The following is a 14,680-nucleotide window of genomic DNA, read 5'->3' on the forward strand; positions in this document are numbered from 1 at the left end:
CTCGTGCAGAGGTGCTGTAGTGGCTGAACTTTTATCCCTCAAAGCACTCAACTTTTGATTCTTCTTCGAGAGGATGAAGGATGGAGATGAAGGAGAAGAAGGAGGAGAGAAGGTGGCTGGCTCTCAGAATTTTTTTAGAATTTAAAACCCTTTCTAAAGACCATCTCAGCAAACCCTAAGTGTGGGGGTCCTTTTTATAGCCAAAAGATCCCCCACGCCTCACACCTCTTTTGACCAACGAATTTGGCTGATAAAATTCTCAAAAAATTCTGGTGAATCGGAAGCTAAGAGATGAACAAATTTTCTTTTAGTCTTGTGCCAAGAATTCCTAAAAATTAGGGGGTCATTGCGCCCCAAACTTCAGCTGCATGCCACCCTGCTTGATACGTCATTCAGTCCCTACAAATTAGAGATTTAATTCCTATCTTTTTAGAAATATTTGAGGTGCCATATTTTTCTGAAAAATATCCCCAAGCATCCTCTTTCCTTATGCCAAAAATTGGCCAAAAATAAAGAGGATAGGCACCACTGCTTTAGGGATAAGGATGAGTTATTTTTCTTCTCCAAGAAAGAAGGCTAGGATCCTAAATTTTAGAAATTCTTCTTCATAATAAATTATGATAATTTGGACTCTTAATCCTCATCAAATTATGACTTGAGTCAATCCCAATCCATTTGGGTCAAGTCCGATCAAGTAGGTTATGCCCAATCGGCTCAGGTCGAACCCGATCGAATTAGGTCAAACCCTAATTTAGCCCAAATTGAATCTAATTCAATTTGGCTTAATTAAAGTCCAATAATTCAATCAAATTGAATTTATTACTAATCCAATTACTAATAAACCCTTCAATAATTCAATAATTATTTTAATGCAACTTTTGCTTAGGATAATTTGTCAATCGAATTGACCAAATTATCCCTAAATGATTCTTAATCATCAATCAACCATTTGATCAACCTAGAAATTTCTATGCATGTGACCCCATAGGTTCGAATCTAAGCCGGTAGCACAAGAACAACTTCTTGTACTAATCAAAATTTCCATCTAGCAATGGTACCCGATATCCGGATAGGCCGAATGATTGCAAAACAATATTCAAGAATCCTTGGACTATGGTTACCGTATAATTTATCCGTATGACTCCTAAATGCCAGGATGACTTCAAAGTTCTGTCAACTCTATAATAAGTGCATCCATGATGTGATTCAACTTTATAAATCCTGTGACTCCTCGCAAGGATTACCCTGGCCAAGATTTTGCTAAATTGAATACAAGGCATTATCTCCTATTTCCAAAAGGGGTCAATTCCATCTTGACTCACAACTGACTACGCAAGTACTTGATTGTACCCAGTGACCTTCGGTCACTGAATTAGAAATTCAGGTAGTCCGGTACCAAAGTACAGTGAGTTGCTTGCTAGTCACAGGCTGCGGTCTCAGATCAGAGGGCCAAACTTATACTCATATCTACTCGGAACATCTCTTGACAGTAGAGTATTCCGAAATTGGTCATGTTCAGTAAAATGTACTCTTATACTTCACCTGTGTAACATATCAGTATCTCCACACTCCTTGGTTAAGAGGACAACCAATGTATATGTCACATAACGACCTAATCTCGATAATGCTATCGTCCTAGTAACAGCATATCATTTGATCGCGAACAGTTTTAAGGACTTGAAGATAAATCCTCCTTTATCATAAAACAAGTCCTAAGGACTGCATCATATAAAAGTTCATTTGAAGATATACAATGAAATGATGAATAATGCCAAATAACACTTTATTAATTTATCAATTCATTTACAAAATTCAATCATCAACATGCTGACGATTGACATTTAGGATACAATTTCCAACAAAGATACCAATTGTTCACAGCTGCAACAGCTAAAAGAATTCGGATGGTAGTTGGCTTTGCCACTGGGGAGAAGGTTTCAAAATAATCAAATCCCTCTCGTTGAGTGAATCCTTTGGCTACTAATCGAGCCTTTTTGCGCTCCACAGTTCCATCTGATTTGAACTTTGTTTTGTAACACCATTTGCAGTTAATGGCTTCTTTACCATGTGGCAGATCTGTGATGGTCCAAGTATTGTTTTGTTCCAGAGCATCAATTTCTTTGGACATGGCTTCCCTCCATTCAAGCATTGAACAGCTTGCTTGTATGAGGTGGGTTCAATCTCTTTGCTAATGGCAAAAACAAATGACTTATAGGTGGGAGAGAGTTTATTATAGCTAAGGAAGGAGGATATGTCATACTGTTTACCTGATGAAGTGGTAGAACCTGCCATCATGGATTTAGATGGAAAAGCAAAAGAACAAGTGGCTAATTGACAATGATACTGCTACAGATAGGAAGGTGGTCTTCTGTTTCTAGTAAATCTCCTCACAGGTTGAACTCTCGGTTCAGCGTTGGACTGAGGTTGTGACACTGGTTCAGTTTGATTCAAGGAAGGTTCGAATGAAGTATGTCGAAAGTAAGGCTTAGAATGAACAAGTGAAGGAAGAATATGTAATAGAGGGTTGTCGGGTATGGAATTTGGTATAATACAGTGTGATCAGCATACTCTGAAAGTAAAGAAGGAAATTGCTTAAATGGGAAGACATATTCATGAAAAACTACATTCCGAGTGATGGAAAAAGACTTGGTTTGTAAATTGTAAACCTTATAGCCTTTTATCCCATATGGATAGCCAAGGAAAACTGAAGGCTCAGCCCGAGAATCAAATTTGGTTCTGTTCCGAGTGAGTGTTGACATATAACACAAAGAGCCAAATGTTTTAAGATGATCATAAGTTGGCTTTGAAGAGAATAACATTTCATAGGGAGACCTATTGGCAAGCAAATGGGATGGTGTTCTATTAATAAGGTAGGCCGCTGTCAATATGCAGTCATTCCAAAATTTGAGAGGAATATTAGATTGGAATCTAAGTGCTCTGGCTACGTTTAGAAGATGCTGATGTTGCCTCTCTACGATACCGTTTTGTTGAGGAGTTTCAACACACGAATGTTGATGAATGACTCCTTTCGAACTGAAAACTTCATGAAGACTGAATTTAGAGCCGTTATCAGTTCGTACTGATTTGATCTTGGCACTAAATTGAGTCTCCACCAACTCAAAAAATGACTGTATGAGGGACTGTGTCTATGACTTTGAGTTCATTAAGAAAACCCAAGTGCAACGGCTGTAATCATCAATTATGGTTTAAAAAAATGAGAACCATCATATGCCTGAACGCTAAAAAGTCCCCATACATCACAATGAACAAGCTCAAAAGGGAATTGGGTTTTATTCAATGAAACAGGGAAAGGTAGTTTGTGTTGTTTTGCTAAAGGACAAATGGTGCAGTGTTGTAGCTTTGTGTTTACAATATTAGGAATACAATTGTGTAGAGAATGATTCTAGATGAAGAGGGGTGACCTAATTTGAAATGCCACAAGTCTGCAGAGACAGTATTAGCAGATGGTTTACAAACATTGTCAACCTCAGCAATATAATCTTGGATCATATAGTATAAGCCACCTTGTTCTTTAGCCAAACCAATCGTTGTCCAAGTGCACAGGTCCTGGATGAATAGGCAATTGGACAAGAGGATTAGACAGCATGACATTTGCTTTAATAGAGAGCTAACAGAAATCAAATTGAAAAAGAATGAAGGGACCACCAAAACATTTGTGAGGGTGATATGTTTTGAAATCTTGACAGTGCCAATACGTGTAACCGGCACAGAAATTCCATTTGGGAGTTTGACTGATGTAAAAATCTCAGAAGTAATGGTTGTCAGCATGGAAAGAGAGTGCACCATATGGTCAGTTGCACCCGTGTCAAGTATGCAGTGTCTTGGGGATGAAGAAAAAACAGAGGCCAAGAAATATGGAGGGGTTATACCTGCCATGTTGACTGCTGGATTCTCAGTTTTAGAACCTGAAGAGGATGTCCCAGGAGTCAAGAAGACAGAGGATTGAGTGACTGAATTGACTTTAGAATCACCATTTGCAGTGGGATTGATCAATGCAAGTAATTGTTGACATTGTTCTGCTGTAAATGGCAACTGTGGAGTATTTTTGGTCCATTTTGATTCATTCTAGGAGGTTGCTTGATTCACAGAAACTTGAGATTTAGTACTTTGAGGTCCTCTGGTTTTGGGCTTGTATCCTTGAGGATATCTATGCAACTTATAGCATCTGTCCTTTGTATGCCCCATCATACCGCAGTGACTGCACATGGGGCGATCCTATTTTTGAAAATGGCTAACTCCTAATTTAGTAGCAGATCTGCTCAAGAATGCTATATTATTCACATTCGGATTAGCATCAGAAGTGACCTCCCTTTGTTTCTCTTCTTGTAATACTAATGAAAAAACTTTATTTATTGGGGGAAGAGGATCGATCAAGAGGATCTAACCTCGTATGTGTGAGTAAGTGTCACTTAACCCCATCAAAAACTGCATGGTACACTCTTGATTTTGATATTCTATTAGTTATTTCATTGCACCACAAGAGCAGATAGGATTTGGCCTATAATTCCATAATTCCTCCCATAGACCCTTGAGTTTAGTGAAGTAGGAACTAACACTGGATTGATTCTGTGACAAAGAAGCAATGGACTTTTGAATTTGAAATATTCTAGGTCCATTACCTTGTGAAAATTTTTCTCGTAGATCATTCCAAACATCTTTAGCTAAGTTGATATAAAGAACACTCTCAGCTAGCACTTTGGACAATGAATTAAGAATCCAAGAAGTCACCATATCATTACATCTAATCTATACTGAAAGCAATGGGTTGGATGGTTCTGGTTTGGGAAGTGATCCATCAACAAAAGCTATCTTGCTCGATCTTAGTCTGAGCTAGAGTACACCTAACTACATGAAGCCTAGGGTTTTGGTCATTCCGATCAGTGGGCTCATTTTGGGGTTCAGTCTGGATAAACTCTAACCCGGTCTATTCGTCTCCAAAGTTTTCTACAAAGTCTTCGATCTTTGGTTTATAGACTTCTTCAACACATTCAGTCTCCTGGGTCCTAACTTCAAGTTCAGTCATTAGATAGGCCTTGGCATTATATTGGGACGCGATATGGCCAAATTTTTGACACCGGAAATATTGGATTTGGCTTCTTGATGGAGGGTTGGAACCTAGTATGCCTTTTTCTTTATCATTTGATGGAATTTGAACAGCCATCAGGGATGTCCTGGTCGGTGCTTGGCTAGAGCCGGGCTGGTTGGGAGGGTTGGAAAATGGCCTGGATTGCAAGAGATAATTTTGATTAGGTCGGGCTCCTGGGACTGTGGATCGAAGGTCGGTACGCCTCACTATAGGAATCCATAAGAAACTATCCATATCTTGAGCCAATTGATATGCTTGGCCAAGGATGGTAATCTCTCGTAGAATTAATTTCTTCTGGATCTTCTCGCGGAGTTCTGCCTAAAATCTAGAGAGAGTAATAGTCTCCTCTTCGATTATACCGCATCTCATATGAAACTCCTCAAATTGTGCAATGTAATCGGCAACGGTTGATGTCCCTTGAGTTAATTTATGCCACCTATCTATAAGACGTTGTCGGTAAGAAAATGGCAGATATTTTTCATTCAGCTTTTCTTTCATATCCTCCCACGTGGTGATACGAGGAAGCCGTTGGGTCTCACGCATATGTTCAACATTATGCCAGTACCAGTGTGCTTGCCCAATAAGCTTCATTTTAGCAAACCGTACTTTTCTATCGTCAGTCATTTCGTACCACTCAAAATAATTATCCATGGCTGCTCTCCAATCAAGGTACACGCTTGGCTCTAGTTGACCAGCAAATGTGGGGGCATCTACTCTTACGGTACAAAGTAGTTGCTCGTCAAGATCGTGCTGGTGATCAGGAGGAAGTTGGTTCCTAGGGGGATGGGGAAGAGCTACAGGTGGTGTAGCCAAACCAAGCTCGGGATAAGCTGCGATTGGGGTTGACAGTTCAGGAGTCCTAGGATGTTGCACTAGAGCATGGATCTCTCGTTTGAATTCGTCATGATCAGCTCGTAATGCAGCGATTTGTCCCACAAGATCTTGCAGAACTCTGGGGTCTATGATGGTTAAAGGGGTCTGAGAGTTAGTGAGGAGGTACTCTCTACCACTACAGGTTGGCATGCAGGGACTACACTAGTTGGTGATATGACATGCAATGCTACTAATGAACCCTAACTTATCAAATGTAATGCAGGACAACCTACTAATGCAACCTACTATGAATTTAGAAATCAGCAAATTTTCACAAAAATAACTTAAAATTAAATATTACTAATTTATACTTTGGTTATTTCAAAATTAAAGTAGGAAATTAGTCACTATAAGAAGTTAGGTTGAAAGGACGTATTACAATCATTCTAATCCTAAAGTAATTTGATTAACAGATGTTGAGAATTATCCTGTCGCTAAGGTGTGCTAATTTAATATTTAGATTTAAATGGTGGGTAGGATGGGTGTGGTAGTAGATGTTTTAGGTTTTGCAGTTTGACAAGAAAGTAAGTTTTGCAAAATAGGAATGTCATGCAAGATAACTAGAACATAATTAGATAAAAAAGCCCAAAAGAAAGAAGAACCTGTTACCTGTGGTGGATGTAGTCAACCGGAAGCGTCCGTTGTAGAGTCTCGAGCACGAAGTTGGGCCGAGCGGAACTAGCTAGCGCTGTGGGCCTGGATCTGCAGCACAAGAGCTCCCGGGCTTCTGAAATAGACTGAAGAAGGTGCTGGATCGGGCCTGAAATAGGGCTTGCGGCCGAGTGGCCTTGGGCCGCGCTACAGCAAACGGCACACGGGCTTGGACCAAGCCCATTCTGAAACCGCCTGGGCCTGGGCCGCGCTCAAGGAAGGTTGGCGCGCGGGCCGGGTGGGGGGAACTGGACTTGTGGCCTGCTGACCACGAACTGGGGTCAGGCTCGTGGAGCTCGAGTGTGGCTTGATGGCACCGCTCGGAGGCCTCCTGGTCTCGGGTGAGAAGAGAAGGCCGGATGGAGCTCGGCGAAGGGGCGCTGCAGATGACCCGCTCAGAGGAGGGCTCGGCGGCGAGAAGAAGACGCCTGGGCGGCGGAGGAGGCTCGGCGGCGAGAAGAAGACGCTCGGGCGGCGGAGGCAACGACGGCAACGGCTCGGGGAAGATGAAGAGGTAGCGAAGAAGGGAGGTGGCCGTGGTGCGGTAGTCGGCCACGGGGAAGGAGATGCTCGGCGACGGCGAAGGCGATGAAGCGGCAGGACGGCATGGAGCGGTGGTGCTTGGGTGGCGACGGCGGACGAGCGCGGAGGCGGTGATGGTGAAAGCGGTGGCGGCGGTGGCGGCGACGGCGTTCACGAAGGGTGGGCGGCGCGGTAAAATGGGAAGCGGCGGCCGATCGGGACAATAAACAGAGGTAAGGTTTTTTTTTTTTTTTGGCATGTGCAAGGCACGTGCTACCTCTTTTTTTTTTTTTTTGAACCCTTACGGGTTCGGGTTTCAGTTGCAACCTGTTCCGATACCCGTTAGATCTAGCCCGTGCAGATCATGCGCTCTTTTTTTTTTTTTTTTTGGGACCCGGGCTACCGGGTTGTGGGTAACGGGTTTAGAACTAACCCGTTACTCATCTTCGTCTTCGTCTTCGTCTTCAACCTCCCGACCGATTCGGAAGGACGATCCGGTCTCCTCGGCAGCAGCTGCGGATCGACCGAACGGAACGGCGATGGAGTTCGCGGCCACGGCTCTGTGGTCGGCGGCGGCCGATCACGGCAGTGGGTGGCCTCTTCCTGTGTGCAGTGGCCGGCGACTGCTACGGCGGATCCGAGTGACAGAGCCAAAAGAAGGGCGGCGATGCTCCTCTTCTTTCTGACAACGGGAGTAGCGCGAGGCCCATCAGCACGCTCCGGCATACATGGTCGGGGTACCGCGTATATTTCGTGCGCCCACCGGAATCCTGGGATCCGGTGCTGCTCCGCCATACACCGGCATGGTGCTTCTGTGGGAGGAGAAGCGGCCGCCGGCGGTGAGACAGAGGAGATGGAGCACGGCGAGGGTACTGCGGGTGGTGGTGGCATCGGGCGTAGTGACGAGTGGAAGGAAAAGGAGCAGCCGCGGTGGTTTCTTCATTGTGTTTTGTTTTTTTTTTGTTTTGGTGTTCCTTCCGGTGAGGTTGGAGACGAGAGGCATGGGAAGGGATCTCTTTCCAACCTACAGCAGCCCAGAAAAGAGACGGTTTTGGCACAGGGGCAAAACCAAATGCTCTGATACCATGTTGGTGCAGCACTATTCACAGGAGAGGTGGCTGCAGCGGTGATGAGTCAACTCGGGATGATTGTGGCTGCTGTAAAATAGGAAGACGGAGGAAGAGGGAAAGAAGAGGAGGAGAATGAGAGAGGAAAATAGGCAGAGAGGAAGAGAAGAGGGAGAAGAGGAGAGGAGGAAGAGAGCAGGGGAAACGTGGGGGAAAAATTGTTAATCCTTCATTAACCCTAATTAACATAAAAGTCCCCTATAAATAGAGCCCAAATAAAAACAATTAAATTAAAACCCCCTTACACAAAATAATTTTCAATGAACCCGAAATATACAAATAAACCCTAAAATGCAAACAAGCCCAGAAATAAAATAAAACAAATATGCAAAAAATAAAATAGTGGACTAGGCGGGGACATAATCAGCTAAAAAAATAAAATGGGGGACTAAGTGGGGACATAATCAGCTCTGATGTCCCCATCAACTGATTAACTGAATTTGGTTTGTAGTTAAGCTTCCTCCTCAGCTCGAGCTCAGCTCCATCTTTTCACACCAATCCTCATTAGCATGTGAGTCAGCGTATCGGTGGCGTATCAGTCAGCATATCAGGGTGAGTTTTATCTCAGCCCAGGTTGAGTTCAGCAGCTATATCATAGGTGTATCAGCAGCTGTGTTTCAAGATTCTAAATTTTAATTTATTTAGTCAGAGAGGTCGCAGAGGAAACAGAGTAAACTCCTCTCTCTCGCATACGCTTCCTTCTTGTTGCCTTCTTCTTCCTTTGCCTCTGCGCCACCGCCACCTCCCGCCCCCCAAGCACTCGAAGGATGGATCCAACAGTTAGGAATCTGAGTGGTTGATGGGTTGATAAATGACTGACTGACAATTGAAGACTGATAGATGGGTTGGGTTAGCCATATAATATAAATTGGCTGGCTGGAGGTCTTCAATCACATCCCAAACATAGATAGGTCGAGTATGGATAGATGGCCAAACCTTTTTAATGGGTTGGCTGTAGGTTTACTTTTGTTCACCAGCCAAATATAAATGGATGCTCATTAAAAAGGACGTGCAAAAGCCCAAAATGAATGTGAGCTCATTTATATGATTTGCCGATGGAGATCCATTTCTCTGCTTGCAATCTAGAAAATGTAAATGATTTTGACATGAGCTGCGCTGATGGACAGGCTATGATAGACTGCTGGTTGATACAGTGGACCAAAATCAGATGGTAACCCAGTGATCAGTTGCTCGAGGTGATTGATTTATTTAATCAAATTTTCTTCTCTGTTTCTTTCATTTTCTGGTTTTTCTTGACAGGTTGCATGAGAACATTCTTTTTTCTTTTTTTCTTTTTCTTTTGCTTCACTGTTAGATGACAGATCTTTCAGAAATGGCTCATAGGAATCACTTTAACACATCATTTAAACTTGGGGAGAACACAATAATTCATTACTTTTTTTGATGGTTTTTTTAGTGTTTTTTTTACAGTTTCGTTTTCTCTTGCTTAGTTGTCATAAAAATTTTTAGCTTCTTCAGCTTGCATGCAAGCTTGCTTTGTGATGATGCAACTCTTGTTTCTGTTTTTGGCGAGGCTATGATGCAACTCTTGTTTCTGTTGATACATCAATCCAATCCTGAGTTCCGGATTGCAGAATAAGAGATGTTCATTTAGATATCAATTTTCTCATAAACAATGAACTTTGGGAATAAAATGGAAATTACCTGATTATGAATTTGGAAGCTGGTCGAGTTCATGAGCTTTTAGTCCCCACAAGTGTCCAGAGACTAGTGTGGTGTGAGGAAGATGTTATCTATCATTTCAAAAGTTGAAGGTCTGACCTGATAAAAGAATCGTAGACTGTGATGTGCAGTTACTCCTTTGATATTTAGGGTGCTTTGTTATTTTTTTACCACCTTGCAGAAAATAAAGAATTATAAACCTGTGCTCCTATGCTCCTATCTGCTGTGCGCTTTCTAAGTTTTGTGAAGACCTGCATCCATTCCTACTGCGTAAAGCAGACATATGTTTGATCTATGATCAAATTGTGGATATTGACGAGTGTCTGATGATGACTGATGTCTTCTTTTTTTTTATTCTTCTTCAGGACCAAGATCCAATTCTACTCACTGGAAGCAAACGGCTGTGTAACCTGAAAATTTTCTCGTTATTTGAGCGGCTCGAATGAGGAGCATTACTCTGGATCCCAACAAAAAGAATCCATGGGATGTCAAGACGATTCTCAAGTGCATTAAATTTAGCATTCTCTAGAAGGAAAAGAGTACAAAGGCAAAGCTCTTTGCTTATACGTTACAAGTATGTGCATAATAAGTACCAATCTGGATAATTATCTGATAGACACAGGATATGCTAACTGTGATCATCTACATCGCTTCCATCATTATGCTGGCCAAATGATTGTCGAGGTATGCTATGATGATTGTTCGTGTCATCATTGACACTTTGCACACTGCCTTGTTCTTGACTTGGTTGCACTAAGGATGAGCCCCCATGGTTTTCTTCTCCGCCTGTCAACCGTCGATGAGCCGCACTAACGGTTTCAGCCAAGAATATCGTTAGCAGCAGAGCTAAGACCTTCATGTTTAAACCTTTTTGCTTCATCAAAGGAAAAGTCGAGGTCAAATGGTAAAGATGAAGCAAGAGCAAAGGATAGGAGATGGGATATTGAACGTAGTTAGGGAAGCTTTGCTTAGGTATGTTGAGTAGGGTTTTGTCCTGAAGACTTGTAACCTTGAGGGATATATAAAGCTACTACTTATAGGTGCGATGAGAGGTCAACTAGTTGTATGGACTAGAAAATTCTTCTTGTGGGGATTCCACCAAAGTCATATCAAAATGGTGGGTAGTTACATATTACCAATCAAATATATTAAATTAGCAATAATTGATGGTGCAAGGAAGATCTTGCGATAGGCATTAAGCCTACCAAATCGTTGAGCACCAACTTGCCATGATGGGGCCCATTACAGGCCAATCGCTTCCGGATATCTTTATCTTTCTTATTGCGGTACGGGCATAAAGGGGCTATGAGAAAGCAATATTCCACCAAGAGAATAGGATCGAATGGCTATTGGTTGGATCGGGTCCTCCACCACTTAGCTGGTGGACTAGTCCAATCATAGAGCGACACATGCGCGGATGGACAAACCAAAATTAGCGCGCTTCCATCCGTGTCGCTTCGTGGTTGGATGGGTCCATCAACTGAGTGGTGGAGCTGTTCCAACTAAAAATTTATACCAAGGGTAGGCTGCAAAGATCCTCTCATTTAATACGGCTATCATCTTCCAATGCTGTTTATTTTTCTCCTTTAATTGGTAGAGAAGAATATAGTTAGGTAATACTAGATGCTTGGAGCCAATAAAAATATTAGTAGAACCACCAAAACAGTTTCTGTTACTATTATATCTGTGATTGTTTCAGTTGTGCTTCTTCTTTCCACTGATGATATGTAGCTCGCAAAGGCAGCATGTAAATGAAATCTACACATGATTCCATCTGTAAGGAGAAATGAACCAAGTCATACGAACTAATAAACCTTCTGGTCGTCTTGTACAAAGAAGAAATATTTCACCACAGTAGTGTCGGGAAATACCAGGAAGTTGGGCTACATCTCGGTTGAAGTTGTAATTTCAATTACACTACCGATGTTTGATTCCATGAGTTTACAGTAACGATAAACCTGTAAATGAAAACTGTAATTGTATTTGGTTGTACTACTAAAACAATATATATCCACCAACTAGTCCTTGTTAAGATTTAAACCTGTAATAAAGATGTCTTTAAAGCCTTTTCCATTTGCAGTGGTTTGTCTTAACGCCAATTTGGCCATAGGACAAAATAATGTAAAAGGATCCAGAATGCAGTTTGACTTACAGGATTCTTGTCAACTTAAAACAATCCAGACACTGGAAAATGTCACCTTTGCAGCTGAGATTTATGTACACCTAGTTGCAGATATCTAAACACTACCTAAAAGTTTTTTTTTAAAACTAGAAAGATCAATTGGTTGGAAAGTACTCCAGTGAGCCAATATGCCGGTTAACAAGAGCAGGCATGAAGAAGGGGACCGCAAGACATCTATATCTATTTATAATGGAATTCATGCAACACAAAGGGCAACTTATACACCCCTGTAGATAAAATATCTAAGACAGTAATATAGGGCAATCAACTGAAAACGCATCAATCGCCAAAGTCCAACTGTAAGCGTTTTTGAATTGTTATTTGTATAAACTTGTGAAAGCCATCTGCTAGTTTCTTTCATGTTATGAAAGCATAATATTATCATCGAAGTTTTGGTATAGACATTTCTATAATGATATTTCCATTTTTATCTCCCTCGGCTCTAAATTCTTCATTAGCTTAGACGGCCTTTGACATAAACCGATTTCGCATTTGTGATCTGACTGGAATGATTAGCCTTCTATCTTGTAGCCAGCAATGTTAGCCAAGCAGCCCAGGCAAATAAGTATCATCCAATTAAACATATCAAAAAAGGATCATTTTAAGTTTCAATATGGGTTATACTTGATATTAGGTCAGAGGTGGTAGACTTCTTTTTCTTCTTTTTCTATTTAATATTTAAAAATGAGACCACCTCCACCCCCCCAACACACACACACAAAAAAAAAACAAAAAAAAGGAAGTCCAACCCCAGCACATATGCACCCCATATCATGTAGTTCTCAAGTGATACGCTGCTTCCAAACAAAATGTACAGAACTAGAATTGTGAATGGGAAAATAAGATTTAAAAATTTTATCAAACCATCACCAAAATTTTTTTACGAGACAAACAAACAAGAATGCACTTGAACTGCACATGAAAATACTAAACATGTTTCCAGTTCTATAATCCAAAATTGTGATCGCACATTTATATCCATCTACCACTTGTGTTGGCTAATTTTAGAGCCATCTGGATCTTTGATTTGAAAGAAGGCCATTACATATCTTATTAGACATTCAGAAGTTACTGATTAATTACATAATTTATTGGCATGTAAAGCCTGAGCATATGAGGTTGTAGCTGGCTACGTACTATAATAATACAAACCGACGTCCAAACATATATTCCACACCCTCTAGCTATTAAAATATCACATAGAGATCAATTAATTATTTGTCCCCGCCTCCATTCCCTTCGTTATTTCCATCAACTCCTGCTGGAGGATTATTGTAATCAGGTCTAGGTATGCTATGATGGTTATCAATCGTGATCCCTGAGGACCCAAGAGTGCTTTTTGCCTTGGCAATATCTTCTCCATAGGTTTGATCCATAAGGGCCATGTCACGCATGGTTGAAGTTTTGGTCATCATGGTCATATGAAGAAGAAGAAGAAGAGCTATTAACTTCATCTTTGATTTCGATCGGTTGCTGTTTGACGTTGTCAATACATACAATTTAGCAACAATAAACATGTAAATCAGTTCTATATAGGAGTATAGTCAACAGTAACCAATCAAAGATGAAGAAAAAGATAAATATATAAGAATTACACACCTAGAAAACGCTTTGCAGATTTGAGGGTCGATTTATGCTAGAAATTAAGGGGTGAGCCTGCTTTTTATAGTGAAAAACGAACTAAAAAGTTTGTTCATGTGGTCTCCACCATAATCAGACAATATTTGGTGGGGGGGGATTATTAAGGATGAATCCAATATAACACTACAATGTGAAACGCCGTCCAAGTTGAAACTTACTTTTTACCATGCTTTGTGATGCAAAACGATTGTCATTGCAGAGTTTCTGGATGAAACTTTACTATAGCCTTTTTGTAATAACCCAATACCTCATCCAAAAAAGCTAGCCAAAAGGTATTATTTTTGTTCCTTAGCCCTATATATGTATTCAAGATCTATCCAGTGCGTAGCTAATATGGTACTAAACATATGCATGTATATATTCTCACAACTTTTTTATTTAAGTCTTGGCATTTTCGCCAGGCTAAGAATCTAGATCTATTCAAATATAATTACAAGCACATCGGTTATGCACTAAGTAGTGCCTGGGATTAGATTTGAATTAATTTAGATTCTTATCCTAGCAGTAAGGATGTCAGAGTTTAGAGGGGGAATTATGTAACAACCTATGTAGGCATGTGTCTAGTCACATATTGGCTATGCACTAGATAGATCTTGAATACTTATACAGGGCCAAAAAATCTACTTAATACCTTCTGGCTAGCATGTTTGGGTAAAGTCTTAGGTTGTGACATTCTTATCAAAAAATGATTGTTTAGTAATATTTAGCGCTTGATCATATAATAACGTGAAAGGAGTAGAACATAAAGTGCTAACCATAGTCTACCATTCATCTACATAGCATTATGACCAAGTGGTAAAGTAAGAATGTTCTAGGAGGCCTATCAGGCGTGCATGGGAATAGTTAACCACCATTATTACTTCATCTAATTTCTAGCGGATCAAAATCTTGTGT

The 14,680-nt window shown here is 41.0% G+C and overlaps 1 long non-coding RNA gene across 1 annotated transcript; it reads left to right on the forward strand.

Annotated features, from left to right (window-relative positions):
* Positions 1 to 6,991: 6,991 nt before the first annotated feature.
* On the forward strand, positions 6,992 to 10,940 carry LOC148714359 (uncharacterized). The gene is made up of 2 exons (XR_015976266.2): positions 6,992 to 7,386; positions 10,329 to 10,940. It is a non-coding gene; the product is annotated as an uncharacterized LOC148714359 (long non-coding RNA).
* The last annotated feature ends 3,740 nt before the right edge of the window (positions 10,941 to 14,680 follow it).

The sequence above is a fragment of the Phoenix dactylifera genome, chromosome 3 (genome assembly GCF_051530095.1).
Source record: "Phoenix dactylifera cultivar Ajwa chromosome 3, Ajwa_hap1_PhDact_Kaust_v1.1, whole genome shotgun sequence".
Classification (NCBI taxonomy): domain Eukaryota; kingdom Viridiplantae; phylum Streptophyta; class Magnoliopsida; order Arecales; family Arecaceae; genus Phoenix; species Phoenix dactylifera.